Source organism: Protopterus annectens, chromosome 4.part1 (assembly GCF_019279795.1).
Source record: "Protopterus annectens isolate FY-2018-M chromosome 4.part1, PAN1.0, whole genome shotgun sequence".
NCBI lineage: Eukaryota > Metazoa > Chordata > Ceratodontiformes > Protopteridae > Protopterus > Protopterus annectens.
Genome location: NC_056734.1, coordinates 508,211,912 through 508,230,942, shown reverse-complemented (window position 1 = coordinate 508,230,942; position 19,031 = coordinate 508,211,912). Strand labels below are relative to the sequence as shown.

General features: G+C 40.1%; 1 protein-coding gene across 3 annotated transcripts in view; it reads left to right on the top strand.

The window, feature by feature from the left end:
- The window catches only part of LOC122800942 (probetacellulin-like), a 717,852-nt gene that overhangs the window by 100,484 nt on the left and 598,337 nt on the right, over window positions 1–19,031 (top strand). The gene's annotated exons all lie outside the window — the stretch shown is intronic.

Genomic DNA, 19,031 nt, shown 5'->3' with positions numbered 1-19,031 from the left:
GCCCAACCTTCCGCAGAAGACACACACACACACACACACACACACACACACACACACTCATATTTTTAAAACTGACACTCTTGTACATCACAGGAAATTGCCAGCATACATTATTAAAATAAAAGAATTCAAGGATTGGTATGCTAGAAATCAAAAATTTCCTAGAAATAAACATGAATGGTGAAGTAACTGACATTGTCCCGTGGGATTCACTAAAGCAGGTATGTTAGTAAAACAAGAGAATGGTACAAAGAATGAAATACACTACAGACCTCAAATACACTACAGACCATTATAGACACAGTAAAGTTAAATCTAAATCCAAATGACATCATCAGTCAGTCTGAACGTAAAAACTTAAATACAAAATATACTGAAATTCTAAATCAGAAAGTTTTAAAAAAAACCTGGAAAAACTTAAACTTTTGGCACATTCAATAAACCCTTTAAGCTTGCATAAACCTGCTCTTAGATCAAAGAAAATGAATAAAGTAAATCATATCAAAGAAATCATAACACACATCAACAATAAAAAAGAAAGTAGAACAGATATAGCAAAGGTATTATTGAGGGTTTTACGAGGCCCGGGTTAACAATGACTGCCACCAGTACTGTTAGCCAATAGGGTGCTGGCGGAAATTGGTCTACTGTTGGCCAAAGGAGAAGAAGAGGAGGAAGGTATGGCTGAAAGCAGGAAGAGAGGAGAAAGACTAGGACTGTGGTAGTGAAGGTCGGAACTTTGAATGTTGGCAGTATGACTGGTATAGGGAGAGAGCTAGCCGATATGATGGACAGAAGGAAGGTTGGTATATTCTGTGTGCAAGAGACCAGATGGAAGGGGAGTAAGGCTAGGTGTATCGGAGGTGGGTTCAAATTGTTTTATCATGGTGTGGATGGGAGGAGAAATGGCGTAAGAGTTATCCTGAAGGAACAGTATGCTAAGAGTGTTTCGGATGTGGAAAGAGTGTCGGAGAGAGTGATGTTTATGAAGCTGGAAATTGAAGGTGTAATGATGAATGTTGTTAGTGCATATGCTCCACAAGTTGGGTGTGCGATGGATGAGAAAGAAAAATTTTGGAGTGAGTTGGATGAAGTGGTGATGACTGTACCCAAGGGTGAGAGATTGGTGATTGGAGCAGATTTCAATGGGCATGTTGGTGAAGGGAACAGAGGGGTTGAGGAAGTGATGGGTAGGTATGGTGTTAAGCAAAGGAATGCAGAAGGTCAGATGATAGTGGATTTTGCGAAAAAGATGGACATGGCTGTGGTGAATACGTATTTTAACAAGAGGGAGGAGCATTGGGTGACATACAAGAGTGGAGGAAGATGCACACAGGTGAATTATATCTTAAGTAGGAGTGCCAGTTTGAAGGAGACTGGAGACTGTAAAGTGGTGACCAGGGAAAGTGTAGTTAGGCAACATAGGATGGTGGTTTTCAGGATGACATTGGTGATCAAGAAGAGGAGGAGGAGTGTGAGGGCAGCACCAAGGATCAAATGGTGGAATTTGAAAAGGGGTAATCGAGAGGTGGTGTTCAGGGAAGAATTAAGACAGGCAGTGGAGAGTTACCGAATAGCTGGGTAACTACAGCAGAACTAGTAAGGGAGACTGCTAGGAAGGTGCTTGGTATGACATCTGGACAGAGGAAGGATAACGAGGAGACATGGTGGTGGAATGAGGAAGTACATGAGACTATGCAGAGGAAGAGGCTGGCGAAGAAGAAGTGGGATTGTCAAAGAGATGAAGAAAGACATGAGTATAAGGAGATGAGGCGCATGGCAAAGAGAGAGGTGGCGAAAGCTAAGGATAAGGCGTATGGAGAGTTGTATGAGAGACTGGACACTAAAGAGGGAGAAAAGGACCTCTACCGATTGGCCAGACAGAGGGACAGAGCTGGGAAAGATGTGCAGCAAGTAAAGGTGATAAAGGATAGTGAGGGAAAGGTATTCACAAGACAGGAGAGTGTGTTGCGTAGATGGAAAGAGTATTTTGAGAGGCTGATGAATGAAGATAATGAGAGAGAGAAGGTTGGATGATGTGGGGATAGTGAATCAGGAAGTGAAACGGATTAGCAAGGAGGAACTAAGGACGGCTATGAAGAGGATGAAGAATGGAAAGGCTGTTGGCCCAGATGACATACCAATGGAAGCATGGAGGTGCTTAGGAGAAATGGCAGTGGAATTTTTAACTAGATTGTTTAATGAAATTTTGGAAAGTCAGAGGGTGCCTGAGGAGCGGAGAAAAAGTGTTTTGGTACCTATCTTTAAGAATAAGGGTGATGTGCAGAGCTGCAGTAACTTCAGAGGGATAAAACTGATCAGTCACAGCTTGAAGTTATGGGAAAGAGTAGTAGAAGCTAGGTTAAGAAGGGAGGTGATGATTAGTGATCAGCAGTATGGTTTCATGCCAGCAAAGAGCACTACAGATGCGATGTTTGCTCTGAGAGTGTTGTTGGAGAAAAACAGAGAAGGTCAGAAGGAGTTGCATTGTGTCTTTGTAGATTGGAGAAAGCATATGACAGGGTGCCTAGAGAAGAGTTGTGGTATTGTATGTGGAAGTCGGGAGTGGCAGAGAAGTATGTAAGAGTGGTACAGGATATGTACGAGGGTAGTGTGACAGTGGTTAGGACTGCAGTGGGAGTGACAGATCCGTTTAAGGTGGAGGAGGGATTACATCAAGGATCAGCTCTGAGTTCTTTCTTATTTGCAGTGGTGATGGACAGGTTGACAGATGAGATCAGACAGGAGGCCCCGTGGACTATGATGTTTGCAGATGACATTGTGATCTGTAGTGAGAGTAGGAATCAGGTTGAGGAGACTCTGGAGAGGTGGAGATGTACTCTAGAGAGCAGAGGAATGAAGGTCAGCAGGGCTAAGACAGAATATGTGTGTGTAAATGAGAGGGAGGGTAGAGGAATGGTGAGTATGCAGGGAGTAGAGTTGGTAAAGGTGGACGAGTTTAAGTACTTGGGATCAACAGTTCAGAGTAATGGTGAATGTGGAAGAGAGGAGAAAAAGAGAGTACAGTCAGGGTGGAATGGGTGGAGAAGAGTGTCAGGAGTGATTTGTGATAGACGGGTACCAGTAAAAGTGAAAGGGAAGGTCTACAAGAGGGTAGTGAGACCAGCTATGTTATATGGGTTGGAGACAGTGGCATTGACAAAAAGGCAGGAGTTAGAGCTGGATGTGGCAGAGTTAAAGATGTTAAGATTTGCACTCGGTGTGACTAGGATGGATAGGATTAGGAATCAGTATATTAGAGGGTCAGCTCATGTTGGACAGTTTGGAGACAAAGCAAGAGAGACGAGATTGCATTGGTCTGGACATGTGCTGAGGAGGGATGATGGGTATATTGGGAAAAAGATGCTAAGGATGGAGCTGCCAGGTAAGAGGAAAAGAGGAAGGCCTAAGATAAGGTTTATGGACGTGGTGAGAGAGGACATGCAGGCGGTTGGTGTGACAGAGCAAGATGCAGAAGATAGGAAGAAATGGAAAGAGATGATCCCCTATGGCGACCCCTAACGGGAAAAGCCGAAAGATGATGAAGATATTGCTTTGCAGACACTGATTGCTGTTCATACAGTGGTCACTGTACATTCTGGCTGAGTGTGTCTGCTCCGCTTTGTAAAGGCCTTGGGCCTTCAATAGAGGCCCCAACCCAAACAGGCATATCAGTGACCAAAACAGAAATAAATAGATGGATGGGCAGACAGATTAATAATAAGTAACGGTGCATTTTCATCATGGACTGTGTTACAGTACTAAGTCTTTGGAATTCCTGCTGTGCAGAAGCTAGTGGCTAAACCGAATAATAGAGTCTTTTACCATCACCTAGCCAACAGATTTTCTCAGTTGACCGATGGCAGGACATCAGTGGTTTAAAAGTGCCATCTTTAGTTCTTTCTTGCTGTGCAATCAAACACCCAAGACTCTTATGTTCTTCATATGGATTGCTGCAACAGTAGCCCAAGCTATGTGGTTAAATCCTGCTTAGGGTAAAACAGCTCTTCAGCTTTCAGGGTGTTGTCCACATCCCCAAACCATTAGTCAGCTCAAGCTGAGCTCACTAAAAGTCAGGTTTGGGTGTCAATCCCTTCACAGCTTTCCTGCTGCTGAGGAAAGCATTAATTTGCAGGATTTCTAGAATCAGCTGTCAGCTAACCCTGTTCCATTGCCTGGGGAAAAAAAACTTCTACTTTTATTTGTTATGAAACGGTAATCAAGCTAGGATAAAGTGTTTTTAATGACCATCACATTACTTTAAAATGGAAACTTAACTTTTTTTTTTGTTTGTTTTACTTTTCTGGTAAAAAGTTATTAAAACTAACTTTAAACCATTTTCTGTAGTAAAAGTTATGTTGTTTTGATATGGGGGCTAGGGTAAATGTTTAAAGTACCTTTTGCTGTGTTTTAATGGGGAAAAGTTATCTTTTTATAACATACTTGTTTACTGATTTTGCCACAGTGGTGGTGCTGCGGTAGCGTTGTTGCCTCACAGTAAGACGTTGTCCTGTTCGATTCTCAGCTAGAGCGTCTTCTGTGTGGAGACATGTGTGAATGGGCATACCTTCATTGAAGGTTGTGCATCAGGGCCAGCAACTCGGCACATAAAAGTCTACTGCCAATCATTAGAGGACCGGAGATCCGCTGTGGCGACCCCTAACCGGGAAAAGCCGAAAGACACAACAACTTGTTTACTGATTTTACTGCCTGGCTTCCCTGGGAATCGGGCACTTCTTCTGATGTTGCAGTTAGGCTTAGTACAGGAGCTTGATCCTTCCTGTATGCTGTTTTGTGGTAAAAGGCATTCAAGAGTTTGTATATCAAAATGGTTGTGAAGGCACAAATTGTACCTTCTCCATGGATTTCTGATTCAGAAACTGAGCAGAGTATGGTTCTGGCCAGTATTTTTTTAAAGGATTCTCTTTCTCTGAAATTATTTACAGAATGAATCAATTGTTTCAATGAGAAAACTGTGATGTTTTTCAGTCTATCAGGAAATTTATTATGATTTGTTACAGCTGGAATTTCTAGAACCTAGTCCTATTCCCCTTGTTATCTCTGTTTTGAAGGATGGTTTTGTGACAGCCTGCAACTTCCTGACAGCCAGCTTGTTACCCCAAAAAGATAAGACTATATAAAGAATATTTTTACGTTTTTACACTTTCATCCCGATCAGACCCAGCAGCTATCACTTAAGTGAAAAAAGCTGCTGATACATATTTGATATAAGGTTGGAAGGATTTTGACTGATTTAGGAAAAATTGTGTCCTGTGGCACTTGTTTTTAGAATTTAAAACAGTGTAAGAAACTTCTTTGTGTGGAAGATTTTCAATCCATATATCTCTAGTTAATCACTGTATATTAATCAGGTCTGACAAAAGTAGTAGAAGTAGCGAAGTTAAACGCGTCTTAAGTTAAAAAAAAAAATTAATAATAAAAAATATGTAATTGTACAGAATTACTAAGTATTCTAAAGTAATCCAGGCAAGGCAGGCAGTCTGTTTCCAGTCGAAAATCCTTTATTAAGTACACAGAAAAGTGATCCAAGTAAAACAAAAATAGAGTAATAGTTTCCTCACAAGCTTTCTAAATATATATATAATTTTTATCAGGCAAGGGAGTGGTTTATTGTGCTGTAAAACAAAGTGTTATTGGTGCACATGTTAAATTCACATCCCTTCCCCCATCAGTATGACATTCAAGCTGGTCCTGCCCTACTTAGTAGCTGTCATTTTATTCAAGACAATATACTACATGGCTGGAAATATATCAACCTTAGTCCATTTGGGAATCAAAAATATATGTAAATATATACATATGCACTTTGCAAGTAAAAAAATCATATTCTATTTTCATAACCTATTGTTAACAAAGATCACTTTCGTCCTTCTAGACTTCTTCAGGTCTGTGTACAAGAACCCTAACAATTATCTATAAAAAATATATATAATTGTATAATTAGTTATTAATGTTATTACACATCATTTTGAATAAAGTGGAAAAAAGAGAACCAGAAAACGAAAAAAAAGTAGAAAAAATGTATGATGATGGAAGCAAGATATACACTTAAATTACAACTGATTTAAAATGGTATTTAAAACCATTAGTAATCTACTTAATCTGGTTATATAAGAGATACCACATCATTATAAATTTTATTTAAAGTGCATAAGGGTTATATTATTATGACAGCTACTAAGTAGGGCAAGACCAGCTTGAATGTCACACTGATGGGGGAAGGGATGTGAATTTAACATGTGTACCAATAACACTTTGTTTTACAGCACAATAAACCACTCCCTTGCCTGATAAAAAATATATATATTTAGAAAGCTTGTGAGGAAACTTTTACTCTATTTTTGTTTTACTTGGATCGCTTGTCTGTGTACTTAAGAGTTTCGACTGGAAACAGACTGCCTGCCTTGTTTAGATTACTTTTGAATACTTAGTAATTCTGTACAATTATATATTTTTTATTATTTTGTTTTGACTTTAGACACGTTTAAGTTCGCTACTTCTACTACTTTTGTCTGATCTGATTAATATACAGTGATTAACTAGAGATATTCTTCCACACAGAGAAGTTTCTTACACTTTTGTTTTTGGACCCACTACACTTATTTGGTGGGTTGTTTTGAGACTTCGGGGATATCACGGAGATTACTTGTTTTGTTTTTAGAATTCACAATCATCAAGCTCATTTGTTGTCTCTGATTGACTGTTGTGATAATATGAGGAATATCTTGGCTTCTTTTCTCCTCTTGTAAGGAGAAATCTGCTTTGTGTAACCGGGTTTCTTGTGTTTAAGTGGCTACCCATGGTTTGAAATATGCATATGATTCTGCCGATGCTTTGGAACTGTTAGAGGTTTGCCTCACTGTGATTGCAAAACCTCTTGGAGGATGTCAAAAATGAATTTTTAAATTCTCCCTTTGGTAGAGAACTAGTGCTTGGACCTTATGCTGCAGAGGTTACTAAAAAAAAGAAAAACTGAGGGAAAAGCTGATCCAAGAGTTCTGTCCGATTTTTTCAGCCCTCCCTCTACAACTTTCTTTAAAAAGCAAAATACATTGACTCAGCAAACTGTAAGAAAATATTTAAAAATCAATGACAGGGAGGTTCCAATAAGAGAGCAGGAACCCCCAATGAACAAGACCTTTTAGTAAATGTGAATAAATATATAAAATACTTTCTCTCTCCTTGGGCAGTCTCTTAATACTTCTAGAAAGTCTGAACTGCTATTTCTGTGTTTAGCAACAGATGGGTTGTGAAGAGTAATCCATCAAGGTTATAGATGTCAGTTGGAGTCTTGCTTTCCTTTTCAGGGGATGCTTCCTCTCCCACCACACTAACACTTCACTTTTCCTTCCTGTCATTTAGCATATTCTTTCTCAAGAGGTGATAAAAGCTGTCCCTCCTCCAAAATTAGGGAAATGGTTTTATTCTATGTTTCTGGTGCCAAAGAAAGAAGATTCTTGGAGAGCAGTTCTGGATCTTTCCTTTCTGAATCTGTTTTTGTACTGAAGTTAGAAATGCAGTCACTTCACAACTTGTTACCCCGTATTCCCCATTTTGTGTTTTCTAGTGATCTTAGATTTAAAAGTTTCAAACAATTACATTCTTATAGATCAAGATTTTTGCTGCTTCTTAAGGTTTTCTGTGTCTGGATCACATTATCAGTTCTCTGCCTTACCCTTTGGTGTATATAGTGCTTCAGGGGTATTCACAAAGTGTCTAGTTTTTGTGATAGCTTATGACAGACTGCAATGCATTCAATATTACCTTACTTTGAAAAAGACTCTGCAAAGATAATCAAGTTATCCAAGTGTCAGGAATCTCTTACTTGGGTAAAAGATCTCCTGCACAGACTCGGATTCCAAGAGAATGTACGGATATCTTGTCTGACTCCTCACAGGATTATTATATAGCGTGTTACTGAACATCTCCGTTCAAAGAGTTTTTCTTCCACAAGCAAAAAAGATTGGTACTTGGATCTATTCTTGATTTTTTCCCCCACTTAGACTACCATATCAGCAAGGAAATTACTCTGGATTCTGAGTCTTATGGCATCACTGATGGTTATGACACCTCTTGCAAAACTTAACATAAGAAAAATCCAGTGGTGCCTGAAATTTGTATGGTCTTAGCATCAGCATACTGTGCCATTTCACATTCTAGTTTTTGGTGTTTGTGAAGAAGGAAGATTGTGCGGTGTTAACAACAAATCTCTCCGAATCCAGGTTTCCCATTCTCTCTTCCTGCTCCAGCACAGTCGGTCCCAACCATACTTTCCAACTGTCAAGATTTTCACAGAATGTCCAGATTTTTGCCTCATATTTTTGATCCATTCCTTATAAAATTTGTAGTTTTCTGAAAAATTATTGAAGTCTGAAGTCACTAAATGACAGAAGTTTGAGTTTCAGACTGTATATCCTTCATAAATTACATGCTAATGCAAAACCTGTTCTTCTGTTAACTTTCTACATTTCATCATCATCATTAACCCCTTTTTTCATTTTCCACATGGTGTTGGGGTATCGTGTTAATTGTCCCATCCCTCAATTTAATGCGACACTTCTGCCTTTTTCGACACTCATGCCTATCACAGATCTTCTCTCTCACAATCCATTCACCTCTTTGCTGGACGTCATCCTTTCCTCTTGCCTTCTTCCTGTCTGTCCCAAATCTTCTTCACCAGATTGTCTTCTACTTTTCTGCACATGCCTGAACCACTGTAATCTGTTATCTTTCATTTTGTTCTGCAATTGGAGCTACTTTGGCTTCTGCTGTTAAGTCCTCATTTCTTCATCTGCCCCACAGGGTGCATCCTACCACCCTTCTCAGGCACTTCATATCCTTCACCTGTAGCTTCCTCATCTGCTGTGCCTTTACTGCCCACATTTCTGTACCATGCAGTAGCACTGCTCACACCACTGTCCTGTCCACCTTACTTTTCAGCTTCTTTGGCATTCTTCTGTCATTCACTATGCTTGAGACTCTATGCCAGTTGGCTGCAGCCCCTCTGATTCTAGCTTTGACCTCTTCATTCAGACGTCCCTTCCTCAACCACCCCACCCAGATTCTTGAAGCTATTAACCTGTTTCACCATCTTCCCTTGTATGTCAATTTTCAACAAATTCTAATTTCCCCAATTTGCTGCCTTTACCACTGTCTTATCTGTGCTTAGTTTCATCCCATGTACCTTCGGTTTTACATTCCATTCCCCTGTCCTTTGCTGAAGTTCTTGCTCAGAGTCTGCATGTAATGCCACATCATAGGTTCATAGGTTCATACTAGGCTATCTGCCCTAGGGCATTTATAAGCCTAGCCAGAGTGTGTTTGGCTTTCGCCACCCATTTTAAATTAATTTTGCTATGCCCTTTTTCGAGGTTAGTATACTGTGCCTCTGTCTAACAGTGACACAGAAGTGATACCCAGGGTAAACCTATGATCCCCCCTCCACTCATCAAGATTCCTCTTGAAGAGAGTCAATGAGGGACTCTGCCTAATCTTGACTGGGATTTTATTCCAGAGTGAAGGGAGCCTCTGGGTTATGAATCTGTCCCTCCAGCGTGTCCTATTTATTTCAGTGCTGAGGGTCAAGTCTCTTGAGCGCGTAGCTCGATGGGATTTGGATTTTCTGAGGTGCAGCATGTCCATTAATTACGGGTTGGACATGGCTTTATATGTCAGGCACAGATCGCCTCTGAGCAGATGGTATGCCACTGAGTAGAGCTGGAGTTTCTTTAACCGGGCAGCATATGGCATCTGTTTGAGCCCTTTGATCCTCTTGGTGAGGTACTTTTGGGGTCTTTCCAGTTGCTGCAGGTGTCTGGTAAGGTACATCCCAAAAGGGGCATTGTACTCAATTATGAGCCTGATGAGGGATGAGTAAAGAGGCACGATGACCTCCCCTGATCTAGATGTGAATCCCTTCATGATTAGGTGGGCTATATAAAATGTTTTTCTAACCACTTTGGCCACGTGGTTGTCGAATAAGAGATTGCTATTAACTTGGGTCCCCAGGTCCCTAATTAATTCTTCAGTACTTAATGGATTACCATCTATGTGGTAATTTGTAGGCACTTTGTTTTTGCCGAAGGGGATGACTATACACTTTTTGGCGTTTAGCATGAGGCCATGGCTCTGGCACCAGTTGTCTGTTTCTATGAGGCCCTTTTGTAGGATGCTTGTGTCGGCTGGAGGGTCGATTATGGGGCCCAGTTTGCAGTCATCTGCGAACTTGGTCAGCCACAGTCCTTCCGTGTTGGCCTGTACGTCCGAGAAATATATACTGAACAAGAGAGGTCCCAGGACTGAGCCTTGTGGGATGCCGCTTGTAACTGGTTTGGAGTCTGACATGGCACCAGCAATTCTAACCATGTGGGTTCTGTCCTTGAGCCAGTTTGCAACCCATCTAGTGACATAGGGGTTTATATTTAAGCTGGTGAGCTTATCTATAATGCCCGAGTGGGGTATTGTATCGAAGGCTTTTGTGAGGTCCAGGTAGGCTGTGTGGACCACCTTCCCCTTGTCAATGGCCTTGGTGACTGTTTCAATGAAATCGACCAGGTTTAAGAGGCAGGATCTGTCCTTAACAAAGCCGAACTGGGTAGGATCCAGTGTCTGTAGGTCCCCAATATCTTTATTTATGAGGTCCATGATGATAATTTCCTTAGCTTTGCAGACCAAGCTAGTCAGGCTTATGGGGCGATAGTTTCCAGGATCCGTTGAGGCACCACCTTTGTGGAGAGGGACCACTGTTGCTGTACGCCACTCTTTGGGTACATATCCTGTAGTAAGGCTGAGATTGAACAGTAGTTTTATGTTTGGGTTTAGTTCTTCTTGGAGTTCATGTAGGACACAGCCCGGGACACTGTCTGGTCCCATTGATGCTGTGTTTTTAGCTTTGGAGAGGGCGGCTCTTACCTGAGCATCTGAGATGGAGTTTAATTCCTCTGTACTGCCCATGGTTTTGGATGTCCCCATCTGCATACAGCAACTTTATCTATTCCTTCTGACCTGTTTGCTAATGTTGTTCATCACCAGTATGAATAGCAGTGGGCTCAGAGCTGAACCCTGGTGTACACCCACTCCCACTGGGAACCCCTCTGTGAGACCAGTCACTGGGTCCTTGTACATAGCCTGCACTAATTCTACCAATGCTTCTGGGTCTTCGAGCCACCACAGTACTGCCTGAAACAGTTTTCTTGGGAGCTTGTCATATGTTTTCTCCAAGTCTAGGAATGCCCAGTTGGACTCTTTCCTCGTTTCTAGCTTCTTCTTGGCTATCTGTCTCGCTGCAAACATTGAGTCAGTTGTGGTGTATCTTGATCTGAATCCACACTGCTGATCTACCATCTTACTTTCTACTGTTCTGTTTATCAATCATCCTCTCCAGAATTTTCATGCAATATGACAGGAGTTTAATTCCTCTGTACTGCCCATGGTTTTGGATGTCCCCTTTGTTCTTGCATACTGGCAGGAGTATACTTATCCTGCAGTCATCTGGGATATAACTTTTTCTCCACACTTCTGTGAGTACCCTCAGGGGCCATTTCTTCCCTTTCTAACCCAACATCTTTATCATATCTGCTGTGACCTCATCTGAGCCTGCTGCTTTCCCTGATGTAATTTTCCTTAGTGCTATTCTTACTTCTTCTAGTGTGGACTCCTCCTCTTCTCTCATCATGGGCTGTGTCTGGGGCAGTACAGCTTCTTTGAGGTTTTCTTCATTCAGAATCTGCTGAAAATATTCCTTCCATCTGCCTTTGTTCTGTGGACTGATGAGCAGGTTGTTGCTGGCATCCCCTATGAATGGTGTCTGACTATCTTCTTTATCTTTCTGTCTTTGCCTTGCAGCCTGATATAGTTTCTTTGTGCCATCTACTGAGTCACTTTCCAGAAGCTGGTAGAGTGCCTCCAATGCCCTGTACTCTGCAATTGCAACTCCTTTCTTAGCTATTTTGTTAGAGTATTCCTTCCCAGCCTGGTCGGTATTTCTATCTCCCACTTTTTCTTGCACTCCTCCTTTCTGTTGATGACTTCCTGGACTTCTGCATTCCACCACTAGGTTTCATTATGTACCTTATTTCCATACCTGGCTCGGCCACATATCTGATCTGCAGTCCTCACACATGCTGTTTTGAGGCACTGCCATTCTTCTTCAACTCTACCTATTTCCTCCTCTTGGGGTGCTAGAGCCTTGAGTAATTCCTTGAACTATTGTACTTTCTCTTCAGTCAACTTCCAGGTCTTTAGCCTGGTCTCTGGTGACCTTTAGAGCCTTCTCTGACCACTGCTTGCAGCTGATTTTGGCAACCAGTAGTTTATGCTGTTGGCTGACTTTGCAATCATTGATTCTACCCCGGTGCCCTTTTCTTACATGTCGGCCATTCTTGTATGTGATCTTGTGACTGTCTTTCAACTGTCTTGACAAAACAAGATCTTTCAGAACAACTGTTCAGTTGTTCATTTCTTATGAAAGTAATTTAAAAAGGACAAGCTGTCTCAAAACAGACCGTTTCCAAATGGTTCTCTCATGCTATTACCTTTTCATAAGTTCATATAGAGTAAGTTCATACTAGGCTAACAGCTCTAGAGCCCTTACAAGCTTAGCCATATTTATCCCAAGTTGCCCCAGTTGTCGGTGGCAAGGTGAGTAAAGTTCGCAGAGGTAAGGGTCTATTGTAGTTAATTCTGACTCCCTCTGTCTAGGAGGGACATGGGTGCCACTCCAAGGGTGAATTTGTGGTCACCCATTCATTGGTCTTGGTCAGGGAGAGGTTCTGTTTCTTGTGAACTGGAAGCTTGTTCCAGCATGACATTTTCTTGTCGGAGGGTAGGATAGGATCCCTGGAGTGAGTGACCCTTATGCAGTTTGATTTACGAATGTGTTGCAGTTCCATCAGGATTGGGTCAGAGACTGCAAGCCAGGCACAGATCACCCCTTAGCAACCTGTACGAGACAGAATACAGTGACAGGGCTTTCAGTCTTTCCATGCAAGGCTTGTTTTGTGTGTACCCTGTAATTTCTTGGTGAGAAATCTCTGTGGTCTCTCCAGTTGTTGCAGGTGTCTGGTGAGGTATGTGCAAAACAGAGCTTTGTACTCCATTAGTAGTCTGATGAGGGCTGAGTATAATGGAATTCTAACATTCTTGGATCTAGATGTGATGCCTTTACTTACAAGATGTGCTACATAGAAGTATCTCCTCACTATTGTGGATACTTGATGGTCAATTATCAGATTGTTATCATCCTGAGTACCCAGATCACATACCACTGGGTCTACTCTTAAGGGCATGCTGTTTATAATGTAATTAGCATGGATGTCAGCTTTCCCAAAGGGAATAATAATAATTTTTTTTTGCATTTCACTTTTAATCTATGGCTTTGGCACTGATCATTTGTCTACATTAAACCTGTCTGCAGTATATTAACACAATTGGGGGAATTCATTGACTGCTCCCAATTTGCGGTCATCAATGAACTTTATCAGCCATAGGCCATCCAAGTTTGCCTGGACTTTTGAGAAATAAATTCAGAACAGTAAAGGACCCAGCACAGAACCCTGTTGGTACTCCCCTGGTGACTGGTATTTTGTTAGAGGTGAAGTCACCCACTTTGATAGTGTGTCCTGTCAGTGAGCCAGTTGGATACCCATTTGGTAATGTTGGGGTTAATTCCCAATTGGAAGAGTTTCTCTATAATACCTGAGTGGAGGATTGTGTCAAATGCGTTGGCTAGATCAAGATAGGTGGTATGCACTGTCTTTTACTTGTCCAGAGTCTTGGTGACTTTCTTGAAGTCAACCATGTTTAACAGGCATGATGTATCTTTAACAAATCTGAATTGAGTTGGTTCCAGAGTTTGGAAATTACCTATGTCTTTATTAATAAGGTGTCTCTCTTTTTCTGTTTTCTCCAAGTCTGTTGGGTTTCTAATACCATGATGGGAGTGGACCCCATTCATAAGTCAAAGTATAATTAAAGTTCCTGGAATTAGTATTGTTTCAATCTTTGATGTTAGCCAGAAGTGTTCTTTGCAGTACCCACAGTGTGCCCAGTAATGACTCCTGCAATTCATATGGAGTTGCATGTATTGGTAACGTATCTAAGTATGATTATAAATTCTTTTTTATAACACCCATTGCTCATAATACTCTTGGAACTATCTGGGTATCCTTCCACATTGCCCTCGTTTTGCCCACAAATCCTGGTATTTTATGACTTTGTGTGTCTCTGTGCGTAAGACACTGTAGTTACTGAGTGTAGCAATTTCAGTGATCACTGCTGCTTTTGTCTTCTTTTCATGGACTACTATACCTGGTTTTCTCGCATCTATTTTTTGAACTGTTGGTAATGGTTGATCCCATGTTAACTAAACTTCATCATTTTCTATAATGTTTTGTGGCTCATGTTTCCAGTGTTTTTCAGCTACTTCATTATTATAATGTTGGTACAATCCCCAGTGCAGCAGTCTTGTCACATTATTATATCACAACCAGCAAGATGTGTTATTGTTTCCAGTTCTGTTTTACAAAACCTACAAAGGTGCAGTTGGACTCAAGTCAAATACCTTGACCTAGATGATGCAGTAAACCACTTTAATAAATCTTTCTTGGATATATTACATGCACATGCTCCTGTTAGAATAATCAGAGTAAAATCAAACTATGCCCTCTGGCTAAGCAGAAGACACTAGAGCCCTTCTGAAAACAAGAGATAAAGCCTGGGAACTGTGGAGTAAGACTAACACAGTACTTTCTAAACAACAGTATCAATAACTTAGAAATAAGGCAAAAAAAACAGATAAAACAGGATGAAATAAATTTCTGTCATAACACTTAAAGCACATATAAAAAAAAAACCTCAAAAATTCTGGCCAGCTATAAACTTAATCCTTCACTCAGTAAATCTACTACACCAACACCAAACATCCACAAAAATTCCGATAGCATAGCTACCATTTTTAACAAATATTTTACTGAATCTATAATTGCCCTTTCCAAACAGCAAACTCCTACTCCTGATACCAAACCAGCCAAGTCTACAACTAGCAATGCCTCTTTCTCCCCAGTTCCTACAGCCACTATAAAAAAACTACTACAGAAACTAAAACTTACTCCACTTGCCCAGTCAATACCTCAAAATTGCAGCTGAATCAATAGCCTTCCCAGTATCAATCCTTATAACTAGATCTATTCTTGAAAACAAGGCCCCTCAACTGTGGAAAATTTCCCATGTAATCCCACTTCATAAAGGGGAGACCTTCCACAGAACTGACAAACTATCGGCCAATTGCTATTCTTTCACCTCTTTCTAAGTTACTCAAAAGGTGTATTCATCTCCAGGTCATGAAATTCTTACTAACAAATAACCTTGCAAACACTCAGCATGGATTTCGCCCATCACATAGTACCACTACAGCTCTCTTATCCTTCACTATTACAGTAAAGCATCACAGGAATAACAACTATGTATCAGCCATCTTTCTAGACCTATCAAAAGCTTTTGATATGGTCTTCCATTCTAAACTAATAGATGTACTAACTGAACTATCTTTCTCACCGTCTGCCACAGCATGGCTTCATAACTATTTATCTGGCCGTCAGCAATCTGTTCTGTGGCAGGGTGATCTATCTCTATGCCTTCCTTTATCCATTGGTGTCCGCCAAGGATCTACCTTAGGCCCTCTCCTTTTCTCCCTCTTTACTAATAATCTACACACAGCTACTCCACATGGTTCTATAATACAGTATGGAGATGATTCAACACTTATCTCTGCTAACACGTCTATCAACTCTTCTTTCTTAAACACAGGAATCTTTCACTTCTGTTGAAACATGGTTAGCCAATGCCCATCTAAACCTGAACCCAAACAAAACTAAATTATTACTCATCCAGCCTAACAAGACATCTATCTCATGCCCAACATTTAACATAATAGCCAAAGACAATACTGTGATCTCCCCAACAACCCATACAAAGCTTCTTGGAGTGGAAATAGACAATACCCTAAAATTTGACTTGCATGTCTCCCTAACTGTAAAAAAGTCCATAAGAAACTTTGAAGTCTATATAGGCACAAAAGGTTCCTGACCACAATGGCCAAAATAACGTTAGCACAAACCCATCTGCTCTCCACTCTACTATATGCCTCTCCAATTTTAACTAATCTAAGGAAAACTGACGTATCTGAGCTAGAAGCATTTTATAATAAAGCTGCTAAGTTTGCATTCAACTGCCCATATAGAACACATCATTGTACAGCTTTAAGGATAATAGACTGGCTTGAGCTTCCCAACATTATTCTTTACAACCAACTCTCTCTAACTCGCAAAATTGTAACACAGCAAACTAGAACCCCTGCACTACAAAATCTCATCCTTCCTTACAGTTCCAGCAGACCACTTCGCTCTAACAATAAGAAATTACTCATTGTCTCCAAGGCCAACAACACTGCAGGAGAATCTTTATTTTCCAACTATATATCTCGTATGTGGAACTCCCTTCCTAAATCCAGTCTCTCAGTCTCATCCACTAACCACTTTAAGCCATCACTTAAAGCTTATCTAAAAAATAAGTGGCTATGTTCCTGTAGTAACCCCTCATGAATGCTCTGATACATCACAGTATACCCAAAACATCCAACTTTTCCCCGGTGTTTAATCCTTTGTTCCTACTGACCTGTCTTAACCTTATATCTTGGTATAAGTCATACCGACAAATAGCTCTAGCTATGTTCAAAGCCCAGGTTTTGTTGTCAAGATGTAACAAATGTGTATGTTCGTATGTATAGTACATTTTGTTTACTTTATTGATTATTGTAATGTGTGCATGAAAATTTATTGTTACTCATGGAGCTTTTCTCTCCGGGCCTCTGCTGAAAAAGGAAGCGTGTCCAGTCGGACTTTCCCGATAAACAAATGTTGGATAATAAATAAATATATTTGTGTGTTTCTCCCATATGTTCAGTGGACTTATTAAACCAATGTGTACATAGTCCACTGTCTTGGGCCTCCAATATTAACCTTTCGTCTTTTGGTTTAAATTCACCTCTCCTTAACCATTCCTGCATTTTGTCCTGATCAACATGAGGTTGTTCAAAGAGTTTTCTGTACTTGTAAGTATATTTATCCATTTTCCACATTTCTTGCCTTCTCATTTGATCCTTCACTTTATATTCTTTCGTTTGTTTTTTTTTTTTTTTTTGGCACATTCGGTTGCTGCCTGATTTTTATCTACTTCTGGTTTGATTTCCATTCCAGCTTGACACCGACATGTTTCTGCTAAACTAAGCAAGGAAGTCATCTTAGATTTATTCTCCTTCTATTTTAAAACTTTCACTATGTTTGGGTCTTGTGAGCTCAGTAAATATGTATGTAGTCCTACGATTGCGGATCTGTACATATAATCAATTTTGAGGAGGCCCATACCTCCTTCAGAGCAGGGCATATATATATTCTTGGTATATGCTAATTTTTATAAATCATTTGATGAGCATAAGTCTTCCTTCTTGTTTTCCTGTCCAACCAGTCCTGTACCTCTTGGTGCCAGTCAGTCACTTCAGAAGTGTAAGTGAGGACAAGAAGAGCAAATTAGTTTGTAGCTTGGCCTTTGTTCCTAGATGTCAGCTCTGTTTTCACTATTAATTTTAATCTTCTAAAATATTTCTTACTACATTTTATTCTCATTTGTTCATGTTTTATTGTTGATCCTTCATCAATTCCCAAATATTTATACACTCTCCCTCTTGCTCAAGTTCTTTTATATCACATTCCTATCCCAGGCTGATGTTTTCTTGGTGCTGTAGCTTTCCTGCTTTAAAATTTGCTTTTGCACATTTAGTAAAACCAAATGGCAGTTACATCATCTGAAAACGTATTGATCACTCGCGGTTGTGCTTTCAGTCCCTCACCTGATTAATCATACAGTTTTAAATCATTCACAAAAAAGATGAGAAATCTTTATACACTATTGTTTTCTGGGACCCAAATTGTAGCCATGACCTAATATGTTAAATAGACAGCTTAATGAGTTAAGGGCAAGACAAAAGAGCAACAGTGACAGAGTCAACCTGGAATATCCCCATTTGAATTTTTATCCCGGGAATAATAATTTGTCCTTTTATCATGGCTTAACTGCAAAGTGGTTTGCCACTGTTTTATGGTCACTGTAATGTAAGTGTAGGGTGTATCTTGTACATTTTTAAGCGCTCTTATCCATAAATGTGGGATACTGTCAAATGCTTTTTGTAGTCTATCCATGCCATACATAGTCTTGGATTCTTCCCCTTTTTACAGTTCTCCGTTATGACTTTAACAACAAATGATCTTTTGTTCCATATGACTTTCTTCTGTTACCTTTTGCTCTATTGCCATGATTGAGTTTTCTTCTAAATGATTATAAACTCTGTCAGTATTAGTTCCAGTCTATATATGTCATCGGAAGGCATATTATTGGGATATAGTTTTTAGGATAGCTTGCAAGTTTGCTCTTAAGTAGAAGTATTGTTTTTTTCCTGTTGTTAACCAGGTTGGTGACTGTTTGGGGTGTACATTTAAGTAATTCTTACTCATGGCTAAATCTTCATGTAAAGATGTTAATACTTTTAGCCAGAAGTTAGGTACTGCATTTGGGTCTGAGGTTTTCCATTTAGAGGTTTCCTTAATTTTGTTTCAATTTCTCTGGCTGTTACTTCATCCCATTTCATATCCTGTACATTTGGAACTCTTACTGTTTCTTTTACTTCTATCCATTTGGTATCTTTGTTATGTATATATATTCTTTTTTTTGGTGGCGTTTCAATTCCTTTTGCCTTGTTTCCCAGTTCTCTACAAAACTTTTTTGGGTCATCAGTAAATTGCTTGTTTGGTTTTTATCTTCTAAGTTTTTCTGCCTGTGTTGATATTTTTAGTTTATTATTTGTGATAGTGCAAATAGATCTCTGTTCTGATACTGTGCAAATAGATCTCTGTTCTGATACTGTGCATTGCTTTTATCGGGTCTATCTTTCTGAGTATTGT